The sequence below is a fragment of the Phaenicophaeus curvirostris genome, chromosome 1 (assembly GCF_032191515.1).
Source record: "Phaenicophaeus curvirostris isolate KB17595 chromosome 1, BPBGC_Pcur_1.0, whole genome shotgun sequence".
NCBI lineage: Eukaryota > Metazoa > Chordata > Aves > Cuculiformes > Cuculidae > Phaenicophaeus > Phaenicophaeus curvirostris.
The window spans coordinates 118,776,306-118,798,441 of NC_091392.1; the positions used below are offsets into that span (position 1 = coordinate 118,776,306).

At 42.7% G+C, this 22,136-nt stretch overlaps 1 protein-coding gene across 1 annotated transcript in view; it reads left to right on the top strand.

Annotated features, from left to right (window-relative positions):
* The first annotated feature begins 19,977 nt into the window (after positions 1-19,977).
* Positions 19,978-22,136, top strand: part of NDP (norrin cystine knot growth factor NDP) — a 34,921-nt gene continuing 32,762 nt past the window's right edge. Inside the window, exon 1 of the mRNA XM_069872797.1 lies at positions 19,978-20,090. The gene's annotated coding sequence lies outside the window, so the exon portion shown is untranslated. The remainder of the gene's footprint in view (positions 20,091-22,136) is intronic.

The following is a 22,136-nucleotide window of genomic DNA, read 5'->3' on the forward strand; positions in this document are numbered from 1 at the left end:
TGTCTATAAAGATGTTTCTCTCGAACTTTCTGATTTGGTGCTAATGGAATGATCTCTTGTCACCTCTTTGCTCCAGTGTGCCATGAAGACTACTTAACCAGAAAGGTACCAGGAAGCTAACATCCTCAGATAGAGGCTCCCCAGAATGCTGCAGCCCCTACACCAGAAAGCAGAGCCAGCCGAACCACAATCTAGCGCTTTTGGCATTTGAATATGGCCAGTGGTAATTTTGCTTATGAAATAAAATTTCTAGTTCTTTCCCATGTAGCACAGGAGACAGCCTGTCTCAGTGCAGATTGAATTATTATAATGAAGCAGTCATCATTTTGCTTCTAATCTATCCATACTCGGATGGGGATTTGCCAAATGATAAACAGAGACAACAGCAAATGCGGCTAAGATATTGGCTGGTTTCCTCCAAAAAGTCCCCTCAGGTCTTTACAGAGGCATGAAAAGAGAGTCTAGGTTCGACAAATATTCTGTGTTAATTAGAATTAGGATAAAGAGGTGAAATGTGAGGTTATTCTTCTTTGAATGCCTAATTCGCTCATTACGTTTATTGGAATAGACTTGCTGGTTTTCGTATTGATATAATGGAAGAGTGTCATTTTTTAACATTCCCGGCTTTATTTCCTTGTTTATATTCATTTTTGAGTGAAAACCACAGAAAGACTAAGTTAACTGGAAACAAACCAGCCATCTATTAACAAAGTCTTATTCTGTCTTTTTAATGTGTTTGTTGGATGATAATGTTGAGGCTGGGGCCAGTCATCTTAAAAATCACTCTCCAAAAAGAAACCAAGTTGTATTGGGGCTGGTGGCTTGCTCTGACCACAGGGGTGGATTCTACCTGAAGGGAGTAGAAACCCAGGGCAGGATTCATTTAATGTGGCTTTAGGAAGCTAAATGGAAGCTTTTGCCATCAGTGGAGAAGAGCAGGTTTGTCTGGAGCCTCAGTCTTCCTTTCCAAGAGCAGGTGTCCACACAATCCTCAGTTTGCTCATTCTCAGAAGGCTTTACTCTGTTAGCAGTGCTGGTCCCCTCAGCAGGACTGCCTAAGGTGCAGAGCCCTGCCCAAGCTGGGTAAGGCTGGCAGAGAGCAGGTCTAAGCCAGCCCATTGTTTTGCACCAAAACTGAGGTGATTTAACCATTTATTTAGATTTCAGAGTTTGAACAATGCAATTCTCACACCCTTTCCCTTCCAACTGTCCTGCCAGACTCTTCAGCTGTTTGGGAAGATATACTTGCAAATCCATTTATTACTTTGAATTTGGCATTGTCATTAGAGCCCTGGCTGTACATCTGAACCATTACCCCAGCTCAGTTTACCTTCCTGTAAACTTTGCTGATATCTGAAGTGTTGGATGGGTCCTGTGTAAAGCATATTGTCCTATCAAAACACATTTAAAGAGTCTTGTAAACCCTGGAGATTAACCCCAATGTTTATGGAGAGTTATAGATGTTAATTCTTGCATACTTGTCATTCCAGAGCATGGCCTGGTGGCAAACATTCTTGCTGCCCCACAGCATTTACGTCAATGGGATTTGTCCATGCTCCATTCCTTAGGACAGAGGAAAGAAATGGTGGGAAAGTGAGGGATATGGGCATTTACCATCCTGGTCTACATTAGCTGGTCATAAAATCCTATAGCTATCTCATAGCAGGAGACCTCAGACTGGGAATAGAAGGAGGACCTTCTCCAGCAGACAGCTTTGGTTAAGAGCGTATTGATAAGAGGACGTCTTGTTGTGCTGGAAGAAGAATTTTCTCTTTCAGTTTTCTTTAATTCTCCTGTAATGAGACACATCTGTATATGTTCTCCTCTCCTCGCTGTCTTGCCAGACACACTGACTGGGCAGCAGCAACCTCTCAAACCTTCAGCTTTCTCATCAGCCCTAGGCATCTGCCCAGCACCTATCATCTACTTCTCTTCTGGGTTTAGCAGACTTTTAACACCTGCAAGCTTCCTTCTGGTAGTAAAATAGTAAATGAAAAAGTGATTAACTAACTCAACTGTTTGGTGTGTATGAGTGTGACTGTAGTGAACTGTGTTCTGTGTGTTCATATAAATCTGTATATATATTGGTTCAATGCATTTGGTGGGGGGAGGGTGCTTGTATACATTTGTATACACGCACACACCCACAGTTTGGAACATATTTATATGGGTGAAATAAATCTGAGTAAATTCAGTGTGCCTGAGCCGACACCTAACTATACCACTGCCTTCGTTTATATATCAAACAAGGAACTTCGTAGTTCTCCACAAATTTAATCCCAGCAAATTTTGATGGAAAAGAAGGTGCTTTTTGAGTGATATAATTTCTTTAGGAGACAACAAATATATCAGTTATGACACTCAGTGCTGCCACAGCTAGCTCAAAAATTTGAACTTTATGAATAGATAGGCTCTTTGGGGAGAACTGAGGTTTATGAGACAGACCACCATGACAACACCATGGAAGGAGATTATGAAGGTGGAAAGGTATTACAGCTCTGTCTCCCTTCCTGATGTTGAAATTGTCTTCAGGAGAATAGGTCTTTGTACTTTGGTTTGCTGGGGTTTGGGTTTTTTACCTAATTTGATAAACAGTTGTCATCAATAAATCAATTCGTGCTATCAACCTCTTAATTTTACAGTCTTCTGGATTCCGAATTTTGGCTGACCACTGTGATTAAGGCGAGTGAGATAGATTGAGATTGGACATCCTCACATTAGCCAAATCAAACCCTATTTTTCGGATGGAGAAAGATTCTTTGCTTTATAAGTGCTCTATAAAAGTTGCTCTATAAAGTGCTTTATACAACTGGGAAACGAAGAGGCTATAATGATACAATGAAGGGAAAGGAGATCATACAATCCTTTTAGGTTAGACTACTATTTGACACAGCTGGGCTAATAATTTGTCACTAAAAATAGATCTGAATAATTTAATATCTTTTTTTTCCTTCTTAGTATGTTTCCAAGAGAGCTCATTATTTTGAACACACTCATTAATCAACAATTCTTTCTGAATAACTTTTGAAAAATAATTCTTATTCTCTTGGCCTGGAACAGGACACAGCAAGTAGTAGATATTTACAATGCTTTGGTTGCACACTTTGCCATGTAGCATGTTTCTGCTATCTGCCTAAGGAAGTGCAGCTTAAAGAGTCAGGCTTCTAGTAACTATCTATTATCCAGCTATACCTATGATGTAGCACAGAGGAAGGCATACTCATCTATATAAGACGATCTTATGTGCCACATAGATGGCAAAAAAGACATACCTCCTTTGGTTTTGGAGCTTGCTGGTGCCCCAGTTTCCTAGTTGCAGTTAAATCTTTGGAAGCTCTTTCTCTTAATCTCTTTGCTGTGGCCAGGCACAATAAATGGATATGATTAAGAGAAGTTTGTGAAATAACTCTTGCCTCCATGATGACCTGCCTGTTTATCTCTAAAATTTGATTGTGCTCCCAAACGAAAAAGCTAAAAAGATATCCTTGTAAGGAGTCACAAGCACTCAGCACCAGGTGATGTTGAGCACAGCCATTTACACAGAAGTTCTCTCTTACAAGTTAAGTTTAGAAATTCAGTGTAGTATTTTATGTGCATGGTGTGACAAGTGTTTGATGTTGAATGAGGGTGTTTACTGGCATTCATAGCATCTAAATATATTGTGTAATATACGAATCAATCAATAAAGCTAGGGAAACAGTCACCTTTAAATAGCTCCCCTTGTAAGATTCAGAAATATATATCACCATCATCTTTATCAATTGAGAAAAAGGAATTTTAAAGTCATTTTACACAGATGTAGCATGCAGCTAGTGTTTTTTCCCTGATAATTAGTTCAGTCAGAAATGCTCACCAACTACCTTATGATAGTCCAGTGCTTCTAAAAGCAAGATTTGCCCTGCCTTGTTAAAAAAGATAAAAAAGAAGATTTGAACAGAATGTCATCCATGGCTCACTTCCTAATGTTTAAAACTGCATCTAATGTACCTTGCAGAACGATTATTGGGGCACTCAGGAGAAGACTACCTCCTGGTTGTTCTACGAACCTTTAGGTGCATCCTCAAGTTGGACTGATTTCTAACTCCTGGGAGGAAATACCGACGCACGTGGTGTTTCAGGCCCTCTTTATAGAGCAACTTGTGAGCAACAATGCAAAACCTATCACTTTTTTGCTTGATTATCTTTCATAATAATTACATCCTATTCTGAACAGTCATGTGGGCACTGCATGGAAATGTTACTGATTAAGGTTGAACGTCACTTCTTCCTCTTCCACAACACCTAATTTAGGAAACTTGCCTCACATAGGGGCAGCTTCTATGTTGTGCTATGATGTGCACGCAGAGCACAAGTTAACAGTGAAAACAAAGCTGCAGCATGAGGAAGGATCTAAAGACAATTTCGCCTTTGGAGGCCTAAGACGTGGCCTAAGACGTTTGAATTTGTTCTCTCAAAAAGCTAGAATGCAGGGAGCCAAAATTACTTCATCTTGGAGCAGTGCAGTGTTGGATGGAGACAGTTCCTCCACAGAGAGAGAATAGGAAAAGATCCCCTACCCAATCATTTATTAATTTCATGTGTGACATGGGATCACTGATAGCTTTGAATAACAAATCCATTCATTGCCTTTGCTTATGGGAGCTGACTGCAGTGGCTGACTTGCTGCAGGGTGTGGACCAGGGAGCTGCGTGCATTTCCCGTGGCTATTCACCATCTTTCCGAGCACCATAGTTGGACCTTGGGGCTACCAAAATAGAAGCTAGGCATGGGCAAAGTGTGCTGCACCTTGCCTAGGTAAAAACCATCCCCCTGATAGAAAAGAGGGAAACTATAACTGGTAAAGGGTGCAGTGACAGATAGCTGGGAAGTTTTGCTCATGTTCTGGGAGCCATAGTGGCCCCATGGGGTTGTTGTTCCCATGGGGTTGGTGTCCCTGCTGGTTTTCTCTCAGTGGAGTTAATTTAGACAAAAAAATTAATTTTGCCAAAGAATTGTTATGTTCAGGACCTACAGCATCTGCTTGAGTGGGAATTTCTTCTGTGGTCACAGCAGGTCTTTGTGGGAGCAAAAGTGGCCGTCGTAGTACTTGCAGTCTCACTCCTTGCACATGCCCAAAGGGAGAGGAAAAGCCTCCAGGCTGCTGTGCAGGCTCCCTGCACAAAGGCCTCGAGATGAGGTGGCAGGCAGCGGATATCAGGCTTTCAGTGTTATGGAGAGATCCTGAAACTTCAGGAATTCCTAGTCACTGACAAACGTACCTTGACTGGATCTGGTCTATTTCTTCCTCAGTGATAAAAAGAGATACTGTTGTAGATTTGGTCTATAAAGACTAATTGGGGAGAAAGCAGCGGAGCTGATCAGCTTGCAAGCTGAAGCAGCCCACAGCTATTGAGCTCAGTCTGGGTAAATGATTGCTTGATTGTGCAGTTACTGGAAAGAAAGCTCCTGAAAGGGGGTTGTAGAGAGGAGGGTGCTGGCCTCTTCTCTCAAGTGACAGGGGACAGGACAAGAGGGAATGGCCTCAAGCTCCACCAGGGGAGGTTTAGGCTGGACATTAGGAAAAAATTTTTCACAGAAAGGGTCATTGGGCACTGGAAGAGGCTGCCCAGGGAGGTGGTTGAGTCACCTTCCCTCGAGGTGTTTAAGGCGCGGGTGGACGAGGTGCTAAGGGGCATGGTTTAGTGTTTGATAGGAATGGTTGGACTCGATGATCCGGTGGGTCTCTTCCAACCTGGTTATTCTATGATTCTATGATTCTATGAAAACGTGGTATGAGTAGCAGTGCAGGTAGTTTGTTGTAAAGCCTTGGGAGATGCCGGGTTCCCACCAACCATAGGCTCCCCCGTATCTGCTGAAGAGAGGGAAGCCTTTGGCGGGGGGTATGTGGGAATGCCAGCTGCATAGCAAAGAGTGGTGGATGTTGCAAACCCCAAAGATGCCGGCCACCCCACTGGCCACCCAGCAGTGGGAAAGCCAGCTGGTATTCCTGCCAGACGTGCAGGCTCTTTGTGGAATCCCAGGCTGCAACATCACCAAATGAACAAAAAGTGGCTGCCTCAAACGAAAACAAAACTTCTTTTGCTTAGAAGCATGCCTCTTCGCCTTTCTGCTTGAGAGGGTGTTGAGGTTATAGCCCACAATGACAACCACAGAAGCAGCAACTAGTAGCCCATTGTTTGTGAGGAAGGCCCCATGTTAATTGTTTTTTGTTCCAAGCAATTGCATGTTTCAATTAGTTCGTGACTTGAAAAATGTGTTACCTGTTTATAAAATGGATTCTTTCTCCTATACCTGAGCTTGTGGTGCAGGGCTTTATTTGGCTGAACACAGCAAGAGCTGGCTGCTGGTAGGCTGGCTTGACTTTAACATTCATCCCTGCTCCATCCTGCCTGAGCTTGGGTTAGCACTGAAAGGGCTGTGGTTAGCTGAGGTCAGCCTCTGCTGCTACTCTTCTTTGGCTCTGTGTGGGGACTCCTTTGGACAAGCAGCGCTGCAGCGACACATAAGCCAGCTTGTCTGGTGTGAACCCTGAATGTTGTTTTCCTGCTTGGATGAGCACAGCAGAAGGAAGAAGGTGCAGATCATGGGAAAATGGCGAGAACCTCCCTTGATGAGTCAATTACTCAGATTTTCCCGCTCTGATCATGTCAGATGCCTCTTTCAAAAAACTAACCCACACTGCTAGGAGTTTAATTTTAGGCTCATGCCTCCCACATGTGGCTTTTTTACTGTGGGAAGCCTTTAGACATATCACACATAATCTGTTTATCCTTACTCATTTTCTTGCCATGCTCGAAATTTGTTTTTAATCAAGAGCAACTTCTCTGCCTCATGCATTCACCCAGCTAAATGATAATGTGCAGTTCTGTTCCAAGAAGTCACTATGTGCTTGCTGCATCAGTTTAAAGCTGGGCCTGCCAAGCTGAGTGGCAGGATGGCATTTTCTTCTGCTGTCTTTGAGCAGCCAACACAATTCTGATGCAGTAAAATTAATTCTATTTTATTTTATGCCTCATCAATGGCAGATAAATTCTCTGTCCATGGCCAGCTGTGTAGCACTTCGAGGATGTTAGTAGGACTTCTAGGAGATAAAGATATCTCCTGGATACAGTAAGGACAGAAAGAGTCCTGTTAGAGTGACACTGTCCATCTCCATCTGCTCATTAGAAAAATTGTAGTGAGTGAAAGCTCGACCCTTCAGAACACAGCAAGATCTTTGTAGTAGACTGGAATTAAACTTGCGTGCTTTTAACACAGGTAATGCAAATTTTTCACCCCATACATCTGGAACATTTTCCATTCAATTCACTAAGTACCTGAAATGGGCTCTCCCCTGGAGAAGAGGAGGCTACAAGGTGATCTTATAGCTACCACCCAGTACCTGAAGGGAGCCTACAAGAAAGCTGGAGTGGGGCTATTAATAAAGGCTTGTGGTGATAGGACAAGGGGGAGTGGGTGTTAACTGGAGAGGGTAGGCTTAGATTAGACATTAGGAAGAATTTCTTCACATAAGAGTAGTGAGGCACTGGCACAGGTTGCCCAGGGAGGTTGTGGCTGCCCCATCCCTGGAGGTTTTTAAGGTCAGGTTGGATGGGGCCTTGGGCAGCCTGATCTAGTGGAATGCCCCTGCCCATGGCAGGAGGGTTGGAACTAGGTGATCTTTAAGATTCCTTCCAACCCAAAGAATTCTATGATTCTATGATTCTATGATTCTATGATTCTATGATTCTATGATTCTAGTTCTGTAAACCTTGAAGTCAAACTGGAGGAAGAACCAGCTTAAAAGAAAATACACTCTTGCTTCTCTTGTAGCCATTGAAACTGAGATGAAGAGAAAGGATAATGTTTGCCCACAACATGTAAGTATACTATATGAGTCTGCAGGCTTTTACAGCAAATAACATCTATGAAAGCAGCTTTGTAAATAGATAAGGAAAAAAGATGTATGTGGATTATTTTTTGTTCAGCCATCACATTTTAATCTGCTCCTTTACTTCTGTCAGCTATGTCAGGGAATGTGGACGGTGTTGGGAATACCTGACATACGCATGAGGTATTTTCCATGTCAGAATGACCACTCAGGAGATACCGTTATGTTTTTCAGCACTTGCTTTTATCTGTTAGTGAAAGGGATGAGTGAAAGAATCTACATTCCCAGCAGAGCTGCCGAGATGGGATGGACATTCCGAACAGACAGTCTTGTCACAGATGCTGCCAGACACCAGAGTTTTAAAACTGCTTATCTTTCACTTTCCATTTTTGCATACAAAATACTCTGCAAAAAGTACATGCCCTAGAGGGGCCAAGGGCTAGGTGAGACATAACCATATTTATTTTATCTTTTACCTCCCACCCAAGCCTCTTCATTTAATATCGTCTTTGCTCTGATTTATAAGAAGCATTTTTCTGCATGACGAAGTTTTGCTGCACTGACATTTGTCAGTTCCTTCTCTGATCCTTGGAGCATCAAGACACGGGGGACTGAGAGGAGCTGAACTGCAGAGCTGTAGAGTGACACTGCTGGTGCTTTAGGGGAGAGTGGGACACACACAGGTTGCTGTTTCACTCAGCCATAGATGCAAAGACAAGCTTTAGCTTATCAGTGTGTGAGCAAAGTCCAGGCCTAGTGCTTATTAGCTTCTTGAAGCCTTGATGCTGCCTCAGTTCTCATGCGGCAGCTGGAGCAGACTAATTAAAAATATTATCTGCACTTTGCTTTCCTGGAAGGTACAACACTCCTGGGACACCTGGGAAAGTGACGGTGTTGCAAAAACCACAGAGTGACCACAGGGACGATGGAAGGGAAGAGATGCTTAGTCAGATGGTTTGCTCTTCTCTGGGCCAGAATTTCTTCCCTGCTGAATAGGTACCCGGGTATTGATTCCATGTGTCTCCTGGTGCAGTGACAGGCAGTTTGGGGTTTGAATTCTATCAGCACCAACATAATTCCTTTACTACTTCTTTGTAGAAGTAACCATGAAGGACTCAAATCACCTGACACTTCACAGGCAGGAGTGTCCATAATATCAGTAAAACTTCTAGAACAAGGATGAGATTTTATTATTTTTTGAGTTTCAGACAGAAACAGAAAACACATCTTTAAACTTTGATCTTCATATATGTCATTAGCTAAAGTGGTTATAGTCCTAGGTTAAAATAAAATATCCTAGGTTAAAATAAAATATCCTTCTTCAGACCTCTTTAAGCTAATCTTACCCACATTTCAGTCTCACGAATCAAAAAGCTTTTCCTATCACACTAAATCTTTGTGCCAGAAGTTATTTTACAGATAAATGTACATATATGCTCTTCCTGACACATCCACAATTACTAAAAAACACAGAGAGGCTTTGAAGGATTAAAGCACAACACGGGACCTGCAAATAGCGCTTGGCTAATAAGGGGTTTTTTTCAGTTCACTGGCAGTACTGAAAGAATTGAAACACAGTTTGTTTCAGGTTGCCCCAAAATGAGAATATTCAAAGTGATTTGCATGAACAGAAGAGTGAAAAAAATAATTTGTGGCTGAACAAAATGGTTTATTGTGCCTGGAATCAAACATTACAAGTATTTAAGTGAAACTGGAACCCTGTTTTCTGTCATGAAAACACACCATTTAATCTTAAAAATATGAATATTCTATTGTGTTTTCACTTTGTCAGGCTTTTTTAAGGTCTTATTTTTCTCACCAGTCCAACTACATATCACTGGACATAAATTAGTACTTATTTTTGTCAGACTGTGTCAGCATTTTCCAGGAAAAATCTATAGCCATAAATGCTATCAATCTGTCCAGTCAGAAATCATGAATGTTACCTGCTTCTAATTTGTATAATAACTATGATTCACTAATGACATGCAACTGTGAGGAAACTATCATGAACTCTCGGTCTTACAGCAAACCTCTTCAGTTTTTCATCCTTTTAGGGTAATACTGTACTAAAAAAAAAAAAACCAAGCAAGCACTCATCTTCTCTACCTCTTTGGGGGAAGATTTTCCTCTGAAGTATCATCTCCAACTCCCATGCAGCTGCGTGAATCATGGAATCTGCTAGGTTTGCCTGGCATGAACAAGTTTGTAGACCTCAAGTGAAACAGTTCTTCAGTGTTGTAATCAACTAGCATTTTTAATGTGGGAAATCTTCCATCTCTCACTGGGGTCTTACCTAAAATACATTATAAACCAGACCTTTTCCATCCAATTCTGAATTTATGCAGAAAGATATTGAAAGTCCATAATATATGTTATTTCACATAATAATGTGCAGCACATGTGCTAAGTTATTTGCCCCACAAAGACCTGTAGTTTGCCATGTCTTGAGCTCAGTAATATTTTCTTTTTGTTTTTCAATTTGCTATGTACAGGGTTGTGAAAGAGCCAGCAATTTCTGATCTGCGAGAGCCTTGCATTTGAGAGCCAATATGGGAACAGAATGTTCATATAATGGGAAATGAATTTATCTGTCAACTTCATATTTCTTTCTGGCATATTAATGCATATCATGGGGTGAGATCTTCAATTGATGCTTGTTAGGCCCCTGAGTGTTTCCTCTATAGTGTACTGAGTAGTCCCACAGTTGTAATGCAGCAACAAAGCAAACCCTCTAAGCCTGGAGCAACCCAAGTGTTTCATAACCCAGAATATGAGCACAATGGTGTTGTCAGGACTGTCAAAGCAGCTATGCATGCTCCCAACCCCAGGGAAGTTCCATGTTGTGCCTCAATCAATGGAGATAAGGACTTTGTGAGAGTCAGCATTTGTGTTAATTAGAATAACTGAGATGCTTGTCTGTTTTTTCTTTTGATGTCTGTCATTCATGGCCACGTATACTTAAGCTGGAGAGGTTTCCTTTGACTAGGAAGCCCACAGTGTTGTTTGTTTCTTGGTATTTTCTCACAGGACTAGCACCCTGGACACAGTGGAGGAGCATTTTCAGAGGGTTACTCAAAGTCTTTTCTTTGCTGGAGATTGTGTACAGCCATAGGAAACAAACACAGAAGAGGGCATGTAAAAACAGAAGACATTAGAAAGACTATCACATGCCTCTTTTCCATTCTCAGGAGCCCTGGTTGTCTGGGATTTTGGTCAAGTAGATGGTGGGGCCATGAAGTCATAGTCAGGGAAGGCGGGCAGGTGTCCCAGGAGGTCAGTGGGACTATTACCTGTTCTAAAGCTAGCCCAAGTGTAACTGCATAGCTCCTGCCAGCCTGCTCATTCGTAAGTATTTTGGACCACCTCCACACTTCTGTGCACGAAGTCCCTCAAAGATCCCCAGCATAGCCATCCCATGCCAGCAAGTCTGTGAATTCCAGCATTTAATGTTGCACTGAGTGTTATTTACAGCGGAGCCATTTTTCTAGCCTAAACGAATTATTTCTTCATCTTTCCCCCCCAATAAATCATGCATTTCAGTCCCTCACAGTTCCTCTCTCTCCTCTTTCCTATGTGTTCCCATCTGCCTGCTTCCTCTGCAGAGCCTGGTGCCAAGATCTGGACACAGGGCTGCTGCTCAGGGCTCCTCACTACAGAGCAGAGTGGAGTAATTGTTTACAGCACTTGCTGGCTTGTCCCAGAATGACATTTGCCTTTTTTTCTAACAGTATCACATTGCTGATTTGTGCTTTCTACCCAGTTCACACTGGCCCCTGGACCAGTTTTTGTAGCAGCCTCACCGTCTCACCAGCATGTTCTTCTTCTGGTCACCTGAGTTTTCCTTCCTGAATGCTGCCCTGCATGTCTGTCTCACTGAGTCTCACCTTGCTGATTTTATATTATTTGGACTGTTCTGGATTCTAGTTTTGTCTGTGAAAGTCCTGCTCAGGCCTCTCTGGCCTTTCACTGTTGAAAATGTTATTGAAGCCAAGACACGAGGTTTGACACAAAAAAAAACCAAAATCCAAGACTGCGCCTGTAAGTATTTTTATTTAACAAATTAAGATAATAAACTACAATCACCTTCAAAATAGTTCCCTTCTGAGTTGACGCAGAGCTGCACACGATGCTGTCAGTGTTCAAAGCAATTCCATGAATCATTTTCTGAAAGACTATTGAAGAACTCTGTTACTTTTGCTTTTCCATCATCTACCAACAAAAGATAGGTTACTTTGAGCAGCAACCTGATCTTTGGGATCTCTTGACTGTAAGCCTTAGTCAATAACTGAAATTTTTCCGTTGTGGATTTCACAAGAAACTTGTTGTTAACTTGCTGTTCACTCTTGCACACTGACATTTTGTGACTGAGTGTAAGAAAATGTCTATATTTGAACATGCATCCACTTGTACTGAATGAAGTGATTGAGCTGAGCCTTGTCTCACTGTGACAGGTTAGATCATGTTCTATAACTTTTTCTTTGTCTCTCCCTGCACACTCCTGGTTGCCAAGCTATAGAGTTAGTGTCAGGTTTTTTTTGTGTTGGACCTCTCATAACACACCTACAGCACACCCTCACTCAGAAGCCCTGTGACCCTGCCAGAGAAGGAAATCTGATTTGCTGATGTAATTTGCTTTTCACAAATCCACATTAGCTGTTTCCCCTCCCCTTGTTATCCTTTAAGAGTCAAAGACTGATTGTCTAATAATTTGTCTTACTTTTTCAGGGTGTGAAGCTTTTACTGCTCCAGCATGCTCCATGGGGTCTTTCTTCCTGTCTAAAACCAGGTACCATGCTTTGCCCTCAATTACTGAATCCCACATCTCAAAATTCATGCACACCAAGCTTATTGGGAGTGCTCTCCCTGGGATTGCCAGGAGCACCAGCAGAACACAATGAGTACATGGCCAGTCCTGTAGGTAGATCTACACACGCTTACTGGCCAGGTTTCAATGAGCCATCTGTTTCCAAAAAGCTGTTTGCTGCTCTCCAATACACAGTAAAAGTTGTGCCATAGAAGAAAAAAAGGCTGGTGCGAATAAATCAAGTCAAAATCTGCTGTGTAATTCTAGGAGCTGAATTTGTCCCATGAGAGGTGGGTCTCTGAATATGGGTCTGGGAGCAATGCTAGAGCTGACCAACAAAACCATTGTCTTTTGCCGTATTTTTGGGAAGTGTCATAGGGAGTTAGCTCATCCAAAATAAAAGAAAATTATTGCACAACATCCTTGCATTCACATATTCTTTTCTAAAACTTCTTCTAGTGAAGTTCTCCCGCCTTCCCTTGAGATTCACTGCTAAGTTTTCTGAATATGAGAATGATGCAATTTCCTTGATATCAGTCAGGTGCCCCAGCCACCTAATCCTTTGCTACTTGCAACTACCCACCTGACTTAAATCGCTGCCCAATACCTTTTACAGACGCCTTCTTTAAAGATAAACATATGTTACAATAATAGTAAAATAACACTTTGTTCTCACAGGCCTTCACAATCGTTAACACTCATCTGGATCTATGCAATCTCATTTTTATGTCTATAATTTTATTTCCATAAATTTAAAATCCATACCTAGGCTGTGGGATTTTATCACAGGTAACTAACACTTTTCTTTATGAATCTTACCATTGGTGCGCTTAACTGTAGTGCAAAGTACAAAGCACAAGATAAAATTTCTTTCCTGAGGACCATATGGTAAAAGAATAAAGTTCTGACTTAACGCCATAGCCTTGCAGAGTAGCTTAGTCAACAAGCCACTGTTAGATCATGGGGTAAATATCAACAAGTTCCAGAGCATTGTTTAAGCCTGTTGCTATGGTAATTTGAAATTTTGTTCTATCATCTGCTTAAAAAGAGGGATGAAACAACACCTTGGCATTTAATTAATCCCAAATTTACTGTGTTGGCAACACTCAAAGCAGAATCATTTTCTTTTAAAATAAAAGTGGAGCATGGGCATCTCTGCACAGGCTTCCACCCTGGAAATGATTTTTCTGTATTAATGGAGTTCAGTCTTTTCCCTGCTCACTCAGCTGATGCTTTAAGGTTCACAGCCTCAAACCAGATGACACTGCCTATTTTTGGAGTCATATAACTTTATAATTTCGTGTGAAGGGTAATTGTTTTAATGGGTAGTTGCAGAAGGGCATGGGGTCATGTAGCGAGCTTTCCTGAGCAGCAAACGCCAAGGCTCTTAAGCACAGTGCAGGAAGGCATGTATCATCTATAATGTATGGATGACCCCTGAGCAGACTTTCTGCAGGGTGAAAAGATAATGTAAGTGCATCAGGGAACAGCAGAGGCAAAGGTCAGGAACCTGGGCAAGCCTGAGGGGACTAGATTAGTTGTAAGATGTGACTAGAGATCAAGTGCTGATGCCTATCCAAGTTTCTTCTTCATAGCTGTAGCAACTGTGAGGCTCGTATGCCTTAGCAGGACCCAACAAATTCACCAGCAATAATTTTTCCTTGTTTCTTGTGCATTTCCTTCCATACTTCTAGTAAAACACAGCGCAGTCTTCTGAGGATGCATCAGTCCTCTCCTGCATGTACAAAGTTGCTATGGAAAGTGTATCATTTGAGAAAAAGTCTTTTCTCTAAAACATTCTTTTGCCCCTCATTTTTTTCCTGTTACCTTTATAACCACTTAGAGGTGTTCTGCTAGGTAGCTTCTTAGGATTTTACAGTTACTCTTTCTCAATACAAAGCTGTGGCTTAGCATGCTAAGGTTCTGGAAAGGAAAGTGCTTTTCAGCCTGTAATACACACATTGTACTGGTCTGTAAGGCAGCAGATGGGTGGTCTGTGGATGGACAAAAGGAGTACGACGATCAAAGCACGCCTATATGCATCCAAGGAACAAACAAACAAACCAGGGGGGGAAACAGGCTTTAAAATTAACATTTGAAGTTTAGCATCAGTTGCATTTGGCTGCAGAGGAAAAGCAAATTGTCAGCGCTACAGAAGCCAGCTCTTGATTTTTTTGTAAAGATGATGCATAGCTTTCAGAATAAGGAAAGATGAAAAGCACTGTTGGGCAGTATTGCCCGCACTCTTGCATAAGAGTTTTGGAGAGCACACAACCACCACCATGTGAAATTTGGTATACTGCCTTTCTCTAAATGTCTGAGGGTAGTACAATTGTTGTTGTGTCTTTGATTTGGCACCATAGTGCAAAGTATTAAATAGATGGCCATCTGCTCTGAAGTTACTGTGCAAAAGCATTTGGTGGCAGACTGATAAAAATGCTCACACAAGCTAGAATTTGTCACTCTGATGGGTATTGGTACCTGCCTGGGCACACTCGCTGTCTCCATGACTCTCTGCAAGAGCAAGCCTGGAAGGATGAAATCTTTCTATTGACAGTAACTGACTCACACACCTGGGTCCAGCCTTACTCTGAGGAGCAGCATTTCCCCCTTCTCAGTGCTCAGAAACTGGGTGGCTGGTGCCTGGCCCACAGCTTGTTTGTCAGGAATTGGGACCTTTCCTTTTCTGAGTGTGTGGCCAAAGAGCAGTGATTGTGCCTGGCCTGGCCTCCAATGTGTCCTTAGGCTGAAATTGTTTCTCATGGCTGTGGTGACTTGCTGCTGTTGTGGTGACAGCCCTCAAGATCCACTAGATGTCACCTTTTTTTCCTTTCCTTTTCTTTTTTTCCACCTTGCAGCCCTGGCAGGTATAAATCTTCTACTCAAGGCTCACTAAGCAAGCTTTTCTTTTATCAAGGAAGGGTTTTGTCCCCTCCTCTGCACTGATCTTGACATGCAACACCCAGAAATGAAGACATCTTGGTGGAGGGAGTGGAAGGTGTGGGGAGGAAACACTCTGCTCTTACCCTGAGGGCTGCTTGTGCACTGCAACTGCCATGAACACCTCCAAGACCTGCCTCTCCTTCCTGAATTTAATGCAAGGCAGGTAAAGAGAAATTCAAACGGTCTCGCTTGCACCTACAACTGCTTTGGAAAGTGTCACACTGCAGGTGCAACTGGAAGGTTTGGGACCAGTTTTTTTAATCGTGTACCCTGAAGCACTGTTGCTGGGGCTGCTGGAGAAATGGCCAGCTTGGTGATGGGGTCAACAAATGCTTTTGCACACTCATTAGGTCTCCTATTTGAAGGGCCTCCCATATAGTTCTCATCTGGATCCTTGCATCCAGACTTTATAAATATTCAGAAGGTGACATTCTACTTATTTTTGCATGAGTAAGTGGTCTGGGCAATAGTGAACTGTAGCTACAACTCCAGCCTGGGAACTTCAGCAGTTTATGACTCCCCACGTTCTTCTTCCATGGTAAACAATAGCACACAATTTCAGTCAGCATTACGTACCATGTCCTTCCCCAAGCAAAAACCACTTATGCAAAAAGGATCTGGGCAGATTTTCTACACTCTGTGGTGCGCAAATTTGTCTACTTGCCTGCATGGTGCAGGCACCTTGAAACTTTAAAAGGCTGCAAAGGAGCTGCCTCTGAATCCTTCTCAGAAATGACAAAGATAAGTAATCTATCCACAGCTATTTTCAAAAGCTGCCTGTGATTTTTTACAATAATATGTAGTTTCTAAGCCAAACCTCTTGGCATAACCCAAGAGAGTGTCAAGTACCCAGTTATCCAAACCTGTTGTGTATGTGAGAGGAGTTACACTGCTGAGGATAGTTATGAGCTTGCTCTTTCCCCGTAAAAGTTGGACTGATTTAATTCTACATTGTTCTTCTGTATGCACCGTCCCCTTCAAGCTTAAAGCTTATATTTGCTCTTGGCTGTAAGGAGAAATCTGTTGGATGTAGCACCATCTGCTCAGTGTTTTCTCCTGACAAGACTGAAGAGGAAGACCCCTCATTTTGGGGCCACAAACTCCTTATTATTCCCTTATAGCACGGCAAAATGGGCTGACATTGAAGGCATGTTGCAAGTCCTCATCTCTCTAACTGCAAGAGCTGGTCTCTTCCCTCAGAGGCAACAGTAGTTTTCACATACACAGAAGCCGAGGAAATGTCATGGGTGCAAATTTTGGGTAGGAGAAGAGGAAGAACATGATCCACTAAAAATCAGTGTTGTTGGGCTCGCTAAAGGTCACAGGTTCAACTCTGGGGTAGCATCTTTCTACAGATGCCACTAGCAGAATCCATGAGAACTGCTGGAAAATTTGGACCAGCTTATGAAGCAGTAGCTTGGAAATGAAACAGAAATGACTTAAAAAGCAAGGTCTGATGAAGCTGTGCTAATATGACTGAGAAGAAAATATGCTCCAAGAAAACATGAATGGGATAATTAAGAGGACAGTTCCCCTAGGTCCCACAAAAATATTATTGGATGCCTTTATCTCACTAGCACACCCAATGAAGCCTTGCAGGAGTTATTCTTCAGGTATGACCTTTTATTTCTTCAAAGTTACTTCTTTGCAAGGCAAGATGGTCTCTGAAGTGCATCTGTGCACTATGACACTGTATATGGTATTTCTGAGCTTAAGGAGGGCAGATGTAAGTATCCTATAAAGAAAAGGCTCTTGAAAAGTGAAGTGTGACCCTGTAAAACTGAGAGACTCTCTAATAAACAGGAGCAGTTGGCAGGTCTAAGCATTGAACAGGACTAGAGGTGAGTACAGATATATGCAAACAGGAAAACAAATAAGAAACCAGATAACATTTATTTTACTTAATCCTAGAGAAGAAGAGAACTGGGTCTCGTGTATTTCAGGAAAGCTGTTTCTGCAGCCTAAACTGCACTGAATGGACCCCCAGCTTTGGCCACACATAGTCACAGTGCTCCTGCAGCCAGCTCAGGGCTGTGGTTGGTCCATTGAGTGGACAGAGAAAGGTGTCACATAGGAAGCATCTATACTGGGATGGGCATGGTGGGGAGAGCAAGCACCTCCATGGGTGCCATCAGGCACAGCCAGTGCAGCCAAGCCTCCTGGAGGGGGTAGAGTTTCCCTGTGAACCAAGGTGAGGAGCAGGGACGTTCACTGTTTACTTTCCCTTACAGATTTTTTTGGGAGGTAGGATGTCTAGCCATATCTATCTGATTTAAGTGTATTTTCCGTTTCTCACTGAGCACAGGCTTGTGGGCATGAGAAGCAGCTGAGCTCTGCTCCTTATAGCCTAACAAAACAGGTCTGCAGCAGACACAGAGCGCATTCTTCCCACACTAGCCCTGGATACCCTTTTGTGGGGTGAAGGGCCCAAGACTCTGCAAGGTTAGTGCAATAACATGTGTTTCACCAGGATCATGGATAGACATGATATCTTTCGTTAGACCACCTGGTATTTGGAAAAAAGCCCAAAGAGGCGAACTGATAGACACACAGCTCTTTCCTGGGGACTCAGAAAGCAGCGGCATCATCTTCCAGACAAAACACAGGTTAGAAACAATAACTCTTTGTTCAATTCAGTTGTGTTAGCTGACCAGACAACTTGAAAGAAAAAGGGCAGTTACGGCTTTGGGGTCAAGACAGGGGTTTAGTGACGGGACGGTAATAACACATTTATTCTTTCAGCGTGAAGCAGAGGGGAAGCAGGTTGGCAGGCAGCCCATGTGGAACGTGCATCATTTGGCTAGACAGTAGGAAGATCAAAGTATACCTTAAAGACATGGACTTTGTTGATTCCCTAACTTTTTTTTTACTGCAGTACAGTTATACATCTTCCTTTGCAGGGTTGTCTTTTGGATTTGTATCAGAAGCCACCCTTCAGGAAGACCCTCTGACAGGTCAGAGGGAATGTTTAGTGAAAAATATTCTCTACGTGGTAACTGGATTCTATGGTCCTTTATTAATTGTCCAGCAGAATGCACTCCAGCACATAAGTGTTGCCCAGCTGCATAGTTTCCCTGAGTCCTGTAGTGTACGGGAGTAGTGTGTGTCATATTTCATGGTGAATGTGTGGAAGCTGTCTGGACTGCAGTTGGGCTGCTTGGAGGGTAGTCATGGGAGAGGCTGCAGAGACAGGCTTATGGATTTTTCTTCTGCTTGCTGCGGTTCATTTGTCAAGGGTGGTTTCAGATTGTTTTGCTTCTGATTATGAGTTTGTTGGGAGTGGGGAATTATTTAAAAGCTAGGAAGTTCAATGCCAGGGGAAATTTCTTTCAAAACATATGGTCTTCTAACCCTGGCTGTGGTTGGTTGTTGATTTTCCATGTGGATCATATTAGGGCTTAGTTTGTGAAAAACGGTGGGTAGAGTCAGATGGTTGGTTTGGGTTCTTTGTGTTGAAGTAAGCTTCTGGATCCTCATTCACTGTTGAGAGCAGTTTTGTTAGTTTTTTGATAAGTAAAACAAGTAAGTGCCATCATCACTCTCTTCTGAGTCACTTGTGGTCCCTGAGAGTCTGCTGTAAGGCACAGAAATATAATGTGTTTTAAATGGTTCAGATTCGGTGGAGATACACGTGTTGATCTGCAGGTGTACATGTGCATGGAAGATTTAGTGTGTCACTTCTCTAATGGCAGTGCCCATGAAACTAATGTATAAGAATATTTCAAAGCCAGCTTGATGGCATTGCTGACTACTGAAATTGAGATGAGAATTGAAAACAAAGTACAGGCTTCCAATCCAGATGGTGAACACGTGATTTCTGAATGTTGGCTGAAGTATAGGCTTGGTGGCATAGTTATTTAGAAGAAAAATCTTCTGTGAAGTTATTATAAAGATGTTCATATTTTCAGGGTTAAATTGTATGCCTATGGCCTGCATGTATTGAAAAAAAAAAATTGGTGTGGTCAGGGATCAAATGAATGAGTTTGGTGGTGTGTCTTTATTTTGCAGGTTCTTAAGAGAGGTTGTGGCACTCTCACTGGGGTGCTGATTTGGGGTGCTTCATGTTACCCAGCCCCTGGAAAAAATCCTCAGCTTTCTGTGTGAGGAGAGGTTGAGGATAATTTCTCTGCCTTGAGATAATTCTTCAGGAAAGCTGGAAGCAGTTTATCTGCCAAAGATGGGGGTTTTTTTGTGTGTGTTGTTGGCTAAGGAGAGCAAAAGCCCTGAATTCAGGCTTGTTGTCTCAGTGCAACCTTTGTGTGCTGCAAGGCTTCCCAAACTCTGCAGCCAGGCAGCTGACTGGACTCCGCCAGCAGCCAGGCTCCGTCTGCCAGTGCTACGTGTGCACGCATGCAAAGAGCTGCCTGTTCCGCCTGCTTCCTGACCTCCCGCATCCCCCTTCTTTTTAGCTCAAATTCTCCCACGGAGGAAGAGGATGCTGCATGGCTGAGGAGTTGCACAAGCTGGGAGGTAGGAGGATATACTGGGATTTTCAGTAATGTTGCCCTGACTTGGGAAGCTGTTTGTCCTCCTTCAGTATTCCAGGCAACTAGCCTGAAAAGAAGCCCTTATCTTGTGCTACAGGCCAGTCATGTTCACAAAGGTCTCTTTGTTGCACCCATGTCTGTTGCATTGTTCCTCCTGAACAAAACTTCCCTGCCAAAGTGCTGGTGTCCTTGGCTCTGAATGTGCCAGGCTGGTAGAACAAGGAGTGAATTCCTGCTCATTCCTCTTGTCCTGCCTCCTGCATCCTCCTGCCCTATATCTTTCCTCTCTCTCCTGCTACGATGGGTGGGAGAATGCTGGCAAGAAGAGGCATCCTCCTTGCAGCCACTGGTCTCGAATTCTCATGTGATACACAATCAGGTGGGCAGAAGTCCTGCTGCTCAGATAGGTTTGGATAGGTTTGCTGAGGGTCAGACTTAGCATATGGTCTCTGAGCAGACGATGGTGAACAAACTTTCAGAAATGGGGCTGGCTGCTCAGTCTGCGTGGAACTGAATTGCTGAGCTCTTCATCGTACAGGAGGGGTTTTAATGCCTATGTGGCAGGTTCCTTGGTCTGCGTACTAGCTACACCACCATCCACTTGGGAGTATTTGACAGCTTTTTAGTCTAACTCACCCTTTTCTGGACCTTGGGGCACAACACACTATCAGGACAATGGACTCTGCTATCCCAATGCAGCAAAAGGCTGTGCCTTGAGTTCCTGTTGCTGCAGGCTTTACCTGAATTGCCATGCAGTGCTGTTAATACTCTGTTTTTCCTAGTTAAGTTGTCCTGAACTCTTACTTGTATTCACTACTGCACTTCACACTACCCTAAAGGAAAATCAGGAGAGTTTTTCAATCAGTTTTTCTGTTCAAGTTGACTTGTATTTCATAACAGAAGGCTTAATAGGGAGGTTACAGAGACAGGGAACAGTAAAACCCCCCTCCCTTTCCTTCTCTCTGGCTCTGCATCTGAGTCCTGAAAGGTCCCTCTAAGGCATCCATCTGCTCCTGGCAAACACCTGTGAGCCAGATGTAAGCAGCTGCATGGTAGGTGTCATTTGTGATCCAGTCTTAATATAAACCATGCTTAGGAATGGTTACAAATGGCTCCATAAAAAAGACAAAATGTATAGCACAGGCAAGTAGCACCTCTTTTCTTATTTCATCTTTCCTTTTATCTTATTTGCTCTCATATTTATGCTGTGGAGGATGCTTTTGTGTGGCAGGATGAATAGCAGTTGAATTTCGTTAATCTGGCCTCTGTATATGAGTAAATTCTTAAGCCATGTGCTCAGCCTAAACATTTGCTTAACTGCTTACTTGAATAGGGATACTTCAGTGATATTACTTACCTTTACTAACCCTAGTGGCTAGCCTAGCAGGCTGACTAGTTCTTTCTTTGATATTTAACTTGGTACATGTAGAATCACCTAATCTGAGAGTTTCTGATAGCAAATCCCTTTAAATACGGCAATCCCTAGCCAGGACAGACTTCGCAAGGGCATTGCCTTACAGCAAACTACCTTCTGAAGAATCCCCTGGGTAAGTGTAACATGCTTTTTGCCTTTGAAACATCAGTGTTACAGGCCACAGTTGCCTTTGTTCACCCCTCCAAGGCTGGCTTTTTACTACTTGCTTCCCATTACATTTTCTAATTCTGAATGCTTTGGATTGATATCAGAAGCCCCCTTTTTTTCTTGTTTATTTTTATTTCAAACTTGCAACTTCTTGCCTTGTCCAAAGGGCACTGTTAGCAGCTGCAGGGAATGCACTGACTATTTCACAATATTCTGTGTGCCTTTGCTGACGTCTTCAATAGATATATTGAATTTTAATATGGATTGTGATATTTTATAATCTCACATTCCAGGCAGTTACAGTTTGATTCTCCTGTCATTGTGAGCTATTCGTATTTTTAGCAGGCTGCTGGATAGTTCATGCTGTGTCAGATCATGCTGGTTTCTCTGTAGTAGTTGCATTATAAGACCCCAAGGAAACATATTCTATAAAACAGGTTTGGCTCA